The following is a 12,278-nucleotide window of genomic DNA, read 5'->3' on the forward strand; positions in this document are numbered from 1 at the left end:
CAAGGCTTCCTTGCACAACGGTGTCTGTGCCCCGAATTGTCCCCTAGTATTCGAAAGAACTGAAATCTGCAGAAAATAAGCCAGGCCAAGGTGTCTTTTTCAGCAACGTCCAGCCTTTGCGCGGCGGGAAGCAACTCTTACAGGGGTCTTCAAACTTGGCCCTTTTATGACTTGTGGACTTCAACTCCCAGAATTCCTCAGCCAGCAAAGCTGGCTGAGGAATTCTGGGAGTTGAAGTCCACAAGTCATAAAAGGGCCAAGTTTGAAGACCCCTGCTTTAGCATAATCATCCAGAACAGGGGGTGCTGTAGGCGGCCAAAACCGGATGAAGAGCCGTTCTAGGAAGACGCTACTTCCGTATCCAGCATCCCTTGCGGCATTCTTACTCTACAATCATCCGTTTGTGACCTTTCATTCTTAGGGTTTCTCTGACTTTGAAGGTGGGTTAGATGTTATCCTTTGGGATAGCGGGTTGGCTAGGAGATTTATTTTTTTTTACCTTTTGCTGTCTGACAGCGCCCCATCCGGCGCCTTGGGAGCGGCCCCGTCGCTTGCGAACGAAATTAACGCTCCGTTGTTGGGGAAGGTTACCGGGATGGGTCTAAGGATGTAGTCCAAGGATCTCCAACTCCTGCTCCGTGGACCAACACTGGGCTGTAATATGCCAGCAACCGGGCCGTGCAAGCAAGCGAAGCCCCATCCGCGAGAACTACTAGAGGACTTACTACCTCACTTTCTCTCGTGCCCTACTTTGTAGTAGGAGAGCCTTTTTAATGGCAAAAACTCGAGTCTAGTAGCATCTTACCCAACTAACAAGCTATTTAAAGGAATAAGCTTTCCTGAGCTGTAGTTCCACTTGTGGCTGTTAAAATGTGAGCCTTGGGTATGCAATCCTAGAGTATACTAGATTCATTGCCACTAGAGGTGAAAGTTCCTATCATCTTCTATATCCTCTTTGGGCAAAAGCTGTAGGAATTTATTAGGTATGATACTTACATGAAGCTATTATAAAAACTGTAGATTGCCGTTGCCAGTGTGGCATACAGATGTGTTGTATTTTGATTTCTGTCCTGGAGATGTTGTAGGATGGAAAATAATGTATAAAGTTACCTCCTTCTGAGCCTTTGCTCATGTAGGATCTATTCTAAGCTATGGCTTGGGCAGCCATAGTTTCAATGGAAGACCCAGAGGTGGTTAGACGCACTTAATGTAGTTTATGGTTAACTCATAAAAAATCCTACTAACTGGATGCTGTTTGCTAGGCTAGAGAAATAAATTTAATAAGGATGGGCTTTGGTTTCCATGTTCCATTTGTGGATTTTCAAAGGCTTGTAAGTTGATCACTGTGGCAAACTACTGAATAATAGGCCACAAGTGTGATCCAAAAGAATTCTTACTTTCTTGGGTAAATGAAGTTAAATGCATTCTGAATAAAGCCTTCATATTCAAGGTGGTCTTTTTTTAAGAGTACCTCTGGTCACTAATAAAATACGAGTTTGAATTTAAAAAGCACATAAATTTAATAAATTAGTAAGCACTAGTTTACTTTCTAATAATGTCTGTTTTATTCCTACTTACAGATGCTGGGTAATATTTCAAGGTTGTGGGCTCTCTATAAACCTTCACCAGAAATGCAGCCTGTTGTGATTTCTGTAATCTTGACAGGATACCTTTTTTACAAAATTGAATTTGGAGGTAAATTTTATATGTTTGTTTTCTGGAAATTTAGTTACATATGCAATTTTAGTTACATATGCAATTTTACATATGCAATTTAGTTACATATGCAATTCTGTGGGTGCACCGGATTTATGGAACCATCTTCCGGTCGAGCTCCGGATGGCGCCCGATCTCCGCTCCTTCTGGCGCGATCTTAAAACCCATCTCTTTAAACAAGCTGGCCTGGCCTGATGGGACGGGGTGGGATTTTTATAAATGAACTTTAATTTTAATTTGTATTAATTTATGGGCATTGTTTAATCATGTTTTAATTATTTTTAATTTTTGTATCTAGTTTTTATGTATTGCCCTGTTCACCGCCCTGAGTCCTCCGGGAGAAGGGCGGTATATAAATTAAATAAATAAATAAATAAATAAATTTTGGATTTATTAGATTTTTATCCCACCTTTATTACTTTATAAGTAACTCAAGGTGGTGAACATACCTAATACATCTTCCTTCTTCTATTTTCCACCAGCAATAATCCTGTGAGGTGGGTTGGGCTGAGAGAGGGTGACTGTCCCAGTTGGTTTACATGCCTAAGGCATGACTAGAATTCACTGTGTCTTGGTTAGCACCTTAACTGCTACATTAAGCTGTAAGCAGTCATTCATGCCTGTGTCATCTCTCACTTGGATTACTGTGACACACTTTACATGGGACTACCCTTGAAGACAATTAGGAAGCTACAACTACTACAGAATGCAGTTGCATAGATAGTTCTGAAGGCTCTTTGGTTGGTATATTTAACACTCCTGTTTTGTGAGCTGCATTACTTGCCAGTCTGCTTTCAAATCTAATTCAGGGTGTTGGTTGTCACCTTTAAAGCCCTGCATAGCATGGTTGCAGGGTGTCTGAGGAACTATCTCACCGTAATAGGATTAGCCCATCCCATTCACTCCAGCAGAAGAAGCCTACTTCAGATCCCATCTGCCAAAGAATTTCACCTAGCGGAGTCTGCTGTGGCCCCTCCCTTTGAAATATGCTCCCATTGGAGGTGAAATTGGACCCTACATTCCTGGCCTTCCACAAGAGCCTTAAAACCTGGCTGTGCCAGCTGGATTGGGGCCCAATATGGGCGCTTTATGCTGGGGTGGCTGACGGTAGAAAAAAAATCCCCAATGCCTGTCACCTGTCCTCTTGGGTTTTTTTAATCCCCAAGCCATGTGAATTAACATTTCAATTCCTGAATTGCATTGTTAGTACTGTCTTACAGTGATTTCAACCAGTCCTTAATAAAACATTATCTGAAGTGTTCAAACTAAAGGAAATAACCAATTCATGGATATCAAACTTGTCCCAAATTTTGCAAAAATAAGTTAATCTTATTTCTTCAAATTCTTATAAAATCAGGTTACTAATTTGGGCCTAATACATATTCTTCAGCAATCTGTAATAAATATGGAATTTCAAGGTGTTAGTGACATTAGTGTCAAGACGTCCAAAAAATAATTTGAATAACCATAAATCATTGAAAGGTAATCCAAACTTTCAGTAAAATTTATTGATAACAGATTTTTAATTATGTTTGACATTCCTCTTGACAAACTGTTTGACAGCTTTTTCCCTAATATAGTACAATATAGGCTTTAGCATATTTTTCCTGAAAGTTCCAGTCCCAGGTATTTGTATATCATAAAATATAATTGTGAATTAAAATAGTTAAGATTTTTCATCTATGCTACAACATTTCTGGTATTTATTAAATTTACAGATTTTTTTTGTAATTATATTTGCCTTGAGTATTCAGGTTCTCTTAATACATTTTTTTTCTTGAAATATAACTTTGTCCTGATATGACCTATGCCTCTAAATTTATTAGAAATTATTGTTTGGTCTTTTGATAATGAAATTCTTTTATCCTTAGGTGAACATTCAGCTGAAAGAAGAGCAGCGGAAAAAAAGAGGAGGAGTAAGTGCTAGCATAATTGGAAATGTATATAGGTCTGTCATAATTACATTTCATTAATCAAGAGCTTAATGTAGAACTTGACAGTGGTTCTGCGTTAGTCGTTAGTACCAAGTGTGTACATAAAGCTCTGAAAGTAATACTTCTTCTGAATCTACGATTTTCTTAATATGTATATCCATTAAATAAGATTCAGATTTTACTTGGCACGTATCTAGGCTAGCTAGCGCCTTTCCCCATGTTGGAAACTAAAATATACTGCTCAAAAAAATAAAGGGAACACTTAAACAACACAATGTACTGTATTTAATAGTAGGATGTCTTATTTTCTGTTCCCTTTGTTTTTTTTGAGCAGTATAGTATAGTACATGGAAAAGTAAGTAGTACCTCTAAAATCTGTCAGTGACTTTTACGATTAGGTCTCCTTTCCTCTACTTAACCCATTAAAAAACTCCCTTTTTACAGCCCTGTAAGCCCTTAATTCAGGGTAGAGTCAGGGCAACTGGATGGAGTTGAGCATTTACTGACTGGATGCACTTCCTGACGCCTCTACTTAACCCATTAAACCAGATTATGCAAGCCAGTTTGTTAAATTTATATGTTGTTCATTTTGCTATCGAAAGCAACTCTTAATAAAATATTCAGGGGACAGATAGAAATCATCTCTTGTCAATTTGCTAAGCTGAGTGAAACAGATGCTATAACGAGGAAGCTACTGGTATTTTTTAGGTTTAAAATCTGGATCCAGTCTATTTGGTATTAAATTCTGCTAGAAACCATTTTAGTGTCTTATCTATATAATATTTTAAACTCACAAGCATGTTTTTCCACTTTTGTGGTTTTTCTTTTTTGCAGATAGCACTATATTTGAATATACATGATTTTTATTCATAATTAATTTAAACTTATTTAAATGAATTAAAACTATCATCTTTCACAATGTACATACCTGGAAGAGTGTAGCTGCAATTCTAACTGTTGCCTTGCAGCTGGTGTTCACATTCTTCTGTTGTAAGCAGTCATAACATGCTAGAAAAAGCAAATCTGTTACTTGGTTGAGGCCTGTTAAAAGTGCCACTAGATAACAGAAGCATTGATTATAATTATATAGTTATTGGGTCCTCCATATGCTGGCTCTGACAGCTATGTATTAAGGAAGAGTATGAATAAAGTGTAAAAATGCTGTAGTTTATAAGTATTACGAAGTGAGACATACTGAACACAGTGTGATTGATTCCCAAGTAAACATGCATAGCATTCTGCTATTTTATTTAGATTGTAGCATTTTATGTGTTTGCATAAAATAACACTTAGACTTGTGTATCTATCCAAGCTTGATACAGGCTTGAGTTATATTTTCTGTATCAGAATAATTGATAGATGTTATATGTAGTCATACTAAAGTTATCTAAAATAGTGAGTTGACCGCAGCATCATATGAATGGACTGGTCAGGTTGCTCTTCCTTCCCACTTCAATCTCATATGTGTAACCTAGGTCTGCTATGAAGAGTCTTCATGGCACTTTGGAGCAGAATTGGGGAGTAAAATTGAGAAACATTTGGTGGAATCTTCTGATGAGAAAATACAATTAGGTAGTGCCCAGTGGAAAATGTAATATTATAATTGATTGGTTGTTGATTTTCCCCCATCATTCTACGTCATAATTTTTCAGTAAAGTATAAGTATTTTTTAAAAAATTATTTATTGTTGGTCTAATTAAGATTATGTTATTTCAGGAGCCAGGCCTCAGCATCATTAAAACTTGCACTCTTCAGTATGTCATCTTAGCTGTAAACAAGTTGAGCTACATCATGGGAAACCAATTATTCTGTAAGCAGTGTGCATCATTAGCACAATGGTAATCTGCCATCTGTCATGGTGCGAATAAATGTGATGTTCAAGAATTGTGCTGAATATTTTATTAATAATGTATATTTCCTACATGTTATCAATATTTCTTATTTATTTATTTATTGGACACTTTCCTTCACTGCTTTCTTTTAATTGTTGGTCTTTAATTGTCCAGCTATCAAAGTGGCATACAGTACAACATAATGACATTGTACAACACAGTTACTGTATTTTTCAGACCATAAGACACACTTTTTTCCCCAAAAGTGGGGGGGAAAACGAGGGTGCGTCTTATGGTCCGAAGGTGATCCGTATGGCCAACCCCAACCTCTGCAAGTGGAGCACGAATCGGCACGTGCTGAGAAACGCCGATCTCACGCTCCTGCACTCTCCCTCGCTCGGTTTCAGCTTCCCTTGCTACAAGAGAAAGCAGGCTGAAACGGAGTGAGGAGATTGCCAGGAATGCGAATCGGCTGATCTCGCGCTGCTGCAATCTGCCTCGTTTCAGCTTGCTTTCTCTTGTAGCAAAGGAAGCTGAAACCGAGCGAGGGAGTTTGCAGGAGCGCGAGATCGGCCGATTCGCATTTCTGGCAATCTCCCCACTCCGTTTCAGCTTGCTTTCTCTTGTAGCAAGGGAAGCTGAAACCGAGCGAGGGAGTTTGCAGGAGCGCGAGATCGGCCGATTCGCATTTCTGGCAATCTCCCTCACTCCGTTTCAGCTTGCTTTCTGCAAGAGAAAGCCGGGCTGCAGGGCCGCCTCCGCGGGTACTGCTCTAATGCAGAGAGGGACAAAGGGAGGGAAGGAAGGAAGGGACAATGGGAGAGGGAGGGAGAGAAAGAGAGAGGGAGAGAGAGAGAAGGAGAAAGAATTTTTTTCTTGTTTTCCTGCTCTAAAAACTGGGTGCGTCTTATGGTCCGGTGCGTCTTATGGTCCGAAAAATACGGTATATAAAATATAATGCTCTATTTAGCACTCCTAGGGCTCAGATTCCAGGATACACGACAGAACTTCAAAACATAGTAGATAAAGCATGTTAAAGACAGCAGGATCTATAATAACCTAAGGCCATAAAATCTAGCCAACCAAAACCCGCCAAAATAAAGCAGTTTCTATTTAAAGAATCTAAGGAAAATGTCAGCTGATACATCTACAAAGTCACGTCCCAAGGGAAAAAAATCTGAAAGCTGATTTCATGCTTTTAGATAGTAGGTATGGATTGGCTCTTTCTATCCTTTCAGAGAAGTAGTATGTCAGTAAACTATCTGATCTGCTAATCCTGGGTGCCTAAAACTGAACATTGATGAAAAGGATAAAACTGTAAAGTTGCATGAAATGTGTAGGTGTGAGGGGAGGTAAAACCTGAGGGGAATGGGAGCTATAACTGTATCAATTGCATGCTAGATTGCAGATAAAAACGTGTAGCATTCATCCCTACAAGTTGCAAAGGTTCTCAGTCACATACACAATCAGGTACTCCCTGGCTTTGTTGGAAAGAAACATTTGTATACAATTTTTCTTTAGAATTTCACAAGTCTTTCCATATCTCTTCTGAGATTCTAGCAGATTCTTGGTCCACCTAGAATAATCAAACAAATGAGGTAAAAACAAAATAGCAGAAGAAAGTATTCAGTAAAAATGTGATCAAGTTATTTTCTATTTTGTTACCACATCTTAAGATTATATGATAATGAAGTTAGGCTGAGTTGGCTTTACAAATAGAGTTAATCTTTATTTTTTATGTATTTGTTTATTAAATTTATTTAATAAACCACAAGGTGATTCCATCAGTTTGGCATCCATGTTAATAGCACCAATTCTGAAGAAACATATTTAATGAGTTTTGCATAATCACAATATAAAGTGCATAATATCTAAATTATATTGTTCATTTACTTAGTGAATATCACTTACATCCCCCAATTAGCACTTCTGCTATGAGAATAAGAGTGTCTGGGATGTAATCAACATTTGATTTTTGTACATTTTGTTGAAATAGAATGAATTAGTTTTAAGAATATTCTAATCTGGTAAGTGTCCTTGACCTCTAAACCCTAGATTTAATTTTGCACCATAAGGGAAACATACAGAGATATATTTTTGTTTCCCCTGAGGTGGTTTGTTTTGTTTTGTTTTGTTTAGAGATAAATTCCTGTATCATTCAAGTTATAAATCTGTTGTACAAATGCACTGAAAAACAAACCTAATAAGCACTGGTGTGTGGTGGACTGAATATTGTATATGGTACTCTCAGCTGTAAATACAATTCTGCCCCATGACAGCTTGAATTGACAGTCCGTTTTGTCAGTATTAATACCAATATAAAACCATGAAACTGCATAACTTGTTAATTTTGAATTAGCAATTATTTGATCCTGCCAAATAATGCAGTTTTGTCAATAGAAATATTGTAGTAGCTGCTGTAGTTAGGACATACCCATGTTACTATGCCCATTCTTTTTCCTGGAACCCTCCTGATTTTGGGGGGAAGGGGGCAGGCTTTAGCTAGAACAAACCACAGCCAGGCATTATGAGAAATTCAGCCTAGAGGGCAATGTGTAGTCATAAAAGTAAGATTTTGATCCTGTAAGCTACTTTCATATGTTTTGTAAGGCTAATTTTGTAAGACATCTCTCTCCAAGTTGGGAAAAGGTAAGATTAAATTCATTTTTGTGACCAGTTTGATTTCAAACTGCTGCTTTCAGATTTGAAAACCATTTGTACCTTTATGTTTATGCTGCTCCATGGCCATTGGATGGAAGGGTTTTGATGTTAGATAAACAAGGTCAGTCACCCAAACGCTCTGCATTTAGCTTTCAAAGTAGTGTAACAATATGCCTTCCTTTAATGTTTCCTACCTGATGGATTTCTGAAGGGCCATATTCTCCCAGACCTTGGGCTAGGTTAGCTGGAGCTTTTCACAGAATGTTTGTAAATGTGCTGCCAAGTAGATTCACCATCTTGCTCTTTTTATTCTTTTCTAGTTTACCCTTTGATCAATATTCTTACTATATTGCTTTTATTTTGCTTATTGTGAGCTATCCAGAGTCCCTTAGAAGTTAGGCGGTGTCAAATAAGCAATTGGAAGATCTTTTTAAAACTGTTAGGAATACGTTTGTAAGTTGGCTATTGTTTTAATACTATTCAGATATTGTTTTGCTGGGTTTTTATTATGTTTTCTGTAAATGAGCAGAAGATGTAGATTAGGAAATGGTTGGCAGGTGAATTATTTTAAATAGTACTAATACACAAAATGGTGGGATAAGAAATGCAAATCACCCACAGATATTAGTAATACTTTGAAGGATGTGATTTTTTTCCAACTTTAGCATTGTATGCACATAATATGTGAAGCCACACATACAATTAAGAAATAATCAACATCACTTTCTTCCCTAATTGTACGTGCAATTAAAATAATTAAATAATATAATTACAATTTTGGCTCAAAAGGGCTAAGATCAACAATGCAGAAACTTTGCAGCTTCATCTGCTTGTATGTATTCTGGTAAATTTGAAACACAAAAGTCTTCTCACTCAAGTAGATTGTTATATATAACAAATACCTTCTGCTGTGTTTGTATCTCTGAAATAAAATAAAAATTCAGAGATGCAAAGCACTATATTTTAACAGTAGAAACAGGCAGGCAGATTATGTTGCCCATCCTGTTTATTTAACTAAAAGAAGAGCACACAATCTCTTTAGCAAACTTTCAATCAGTACAATTCTACTGTATAATTCAACAGAAGAAGTTTAGATAAATTGAAGTAAATGGATATTTCCTAAATTACATGTTTTTTAAAATATCCTCTTTGAATATACAAGTAAATTGATACTTTAAACAGTTGTGCATTTAAGCCCAAAAGAGGTAAAAATAGAAGACCGGGACAAAGAATTTTATGGAAATAAGGTTTATGTGCCAATTCTAATTGTTTTCTCTACTCACCTCATGCTAGAAATTTCAATGATATCTGCTGGGTTGATTATTAATTCATCTAAAGGGATGTCTTAGACTTTTGAGAAGTTGATCTCTTTGTTTCTAAATCCCTCAAAATGTAATCTGAATTGTATTCAACTTTAAAATTATGATATGTGGCAGGAAATTTTTACAGTAGCTCATTGTTTATCTTGTGTTTAATCATTGGAGACTAATTCCCTTTGTAATATTTATGTACAAATACATATGTTCTGTCACTGAATAAATAGTATAGATTTTTTTCCCCAAAAAGTTTCCCATCCAACTTTTGTTTAGCTTTAGCTCTATAGCAACATCCTGTCCCTCAGGTTATGTTATGTATTACAATAGCCAGGTGTGTGGTTATCTTCACATGGATAACATAACCATGATTTATTTTCAATGTAATTATTGAAGAAAAAGGCATTGCATAGTTTCAGCTGTTACCATGGATGTCTTAAAATTGTTTCTATTTATATGTAGGCTGAGAGTCATTCAGATTGCAGTAGAATATGCCAGGTTACAATATAGTTGGCAATTTGTGATTCAGAAACTTGTATGACTATACCCCAGGACTTGATAGTCTTAAGGTACATAATACAACCATTTGGTAAAAGCTAAGGAGGTTTCAATGTGATCAGTAATCTTATGGAAATTCATTTAACCCCCCAGATCATGTTGAATTTTATAAGAGGAAAAACATGGATATAAGTATTTCCATATATAAAATATTTCACTGGTCTATAATTTTTGGGAAATTATCAACCTCTGAGATAAAATGTGTTAATTCTTACATATTTTGATTAGATGAATTAGAAAACAGGTGATAAAGGTGCTGGTTGGCTAAAGTTTTCAAGATATTTCACAATAAAGATTTATACATAGGCTGGTATATTTGCCTACAAGGGAGAGAGGTATCTAATGATCATGATGCCTTGTAACTTCTCACCAAAGTATAGTAGAACAGTGATAATGGTACCATATGGAAGTGTATAAAGTTATTTTCACTTTGACACTAATGATTATTACCTAATTAATTTATTGTTCTTTCATTGCAAGGTACATTTTGTCTTGTTCAGATCTATACATCATACAGTTACATTTGGGGGCTTGTGAAAATGTTATTGCCTAACATTTCCCAGGAACAGTTGCATGATATTTTTCCTCAGAAAACTGTGTAAACAATGCAGATAACTTCTGCTATATTTGTGGCAAGGTTACATTTGCATCTCAAAAGTGCAGTATGATGGCAGTGGTAAAAAAGGTATGCCACCTATATTTTGGATACAAAATAGGGGATCAGGACAAGAGTTGGGCCCCTCATTATTGTTGCATTATATGTGCAAATTATTTGCTTCATTGGCTAAACAAGAACAAAAAATCCATGCCTTTTGCCATTCCAATGGTGTGGAGGGAACCCACTAATCATGGTAGCGACTGCTATTTTTGCATGGTTCCCCCAATTGCAAAAGAGTTTTCAAGAAAGAAGAAGTGGATTGTGGAATATCCAAACATTCCATCCGCACTGCGTCCTGTTCCCCATGGTAAGGGCTTGCCAATTCCAAATCCACCAGAATCCTATACTCTAGGATGAGAAAGATGATGAACAGGAGGGAGCTGATCCAGGGCCGTTGATGTCAGTGGACCCAAATTTTAGCCCACCGTATGCTCCTCCTGAACCACATCTAATTTCACAGAGTGAACTAAATGACCTGATTAGATATTTGGAGTTGCCTAAGAGTAAGGCAGAGCTATTAGGATCCAGATTACAACAGTGGAACCTTGTTTAATCTGATGTTAGAGCTTGTCAGTTTTTCATGCAAAAAGCAGGAAAATATTACATGAAAAACCAATGTATGATTGGAAAGTTATTGGTATCAACAAAAAAATAAATTTATGATGATTGGTGTGGCACTATTCTCATTGCTATATCACATTTGCAGAAAAGTTATGGAGCATAATTGCACACACCCCTCATAATTTTGAATTATTTTGATGCAATTTTGACCTGAAGCTGTATCTTGGAAACTGTCTTTATGTCTAGTTGTTCTGGTGTGCAATGCCCTGTAATATTGTCTTGAGGGAAGAAGTTGAAATAGTTTATGTCCAGGATGTGAGGGTTCTGTAGATATTTTCACAGCCCTCTTTCTTGCTCATGCAGTTTACAGGTCCTCAATGGAAGGCAGGCTGGTAGCAGTTGTTTTTTCTGCAGTTCTAACTATTCATTTAAGTCTGTGTCTGCCTTGTTTGACTGCAGTTTTAAACCAGACAGTTATAGAGGTGCAAAAGACATACCGGTACTCAATAATTCCTTTGTAGAACTGTATCAGCAGCTCCTTGGGCAGTCTGAGCTTTCTGAGTTGGTGGAGGAAGAACATTCTTTGTTGTGCTTTTTTGATTATATTTTTGATGTTAGGTGTCCATTTTAAATCTTGAGGTATTATAGAACCCAGAAACTTGAAGGTCTCTACTGTTGATACAGTGTTGTCTAGTATTGTAAGAGGTTGTAGAATAGTAGGGTTTCTCCTAAAGTCTACTGTCATTTCTACAGTTTTGAGTGTGTTCAGTTCAAGATTGTTCCGGCTACACCACAAGGCTAGTTGTAAAAGGCATAGCTCTCATTGAAGCAGTAAACATAGGTCAGACTGCTGTCATTTTAGGTGGCTCATGACAGAAAATACAATGCAATGCTAGAACCTTGAGTTAAGTCAGAAAATGATCCTCTTTAAATTACAAAATTCCTTTTTTATGTAAGCATTTAAGCTCAGATGGAGAAGTTAATAGAATCGGTAAAGTGCAAAAGCAATAAATACAATAGGATGAAAAATATCAAAGACTAATAG

The 12,278-nt window shown here is 36.8% G+C and overlaps 1 long non-coding RNA gene across 1 annotated transcript; it reads left to right on the forward strand.

Moving 5' to 3' along the window:
- Positions 1–130: 130 nt before the first annotated feature.
- On the forward strand, positions 131–5,534 carry LOC310634722. Its single transcript, XR_014491296.1, has 5 exons — positions 131–145; positions 295–440; positions 1,581–1,695; positions 3,588–3,632; positions 5,367–5,534. It is a non-coding gene; the product is annotated as an uncharacterized lncRNA (long non-coding RNA).
- Positions 5,535–12,278: the final 6,744 nt, after the last annotated feature.

The sequence above is a fragment of the Vipera ursinii genome, assembly GCF_947247035.1.
Source record: "Vipera ursinii genome assembly, chromosome: 1".
Lineage (NCBI taxonomy): Eukaryota > Metazoa > Chordata > Lepidosauria > Squamata > Viperidae > Vipera > Vipera ursinii.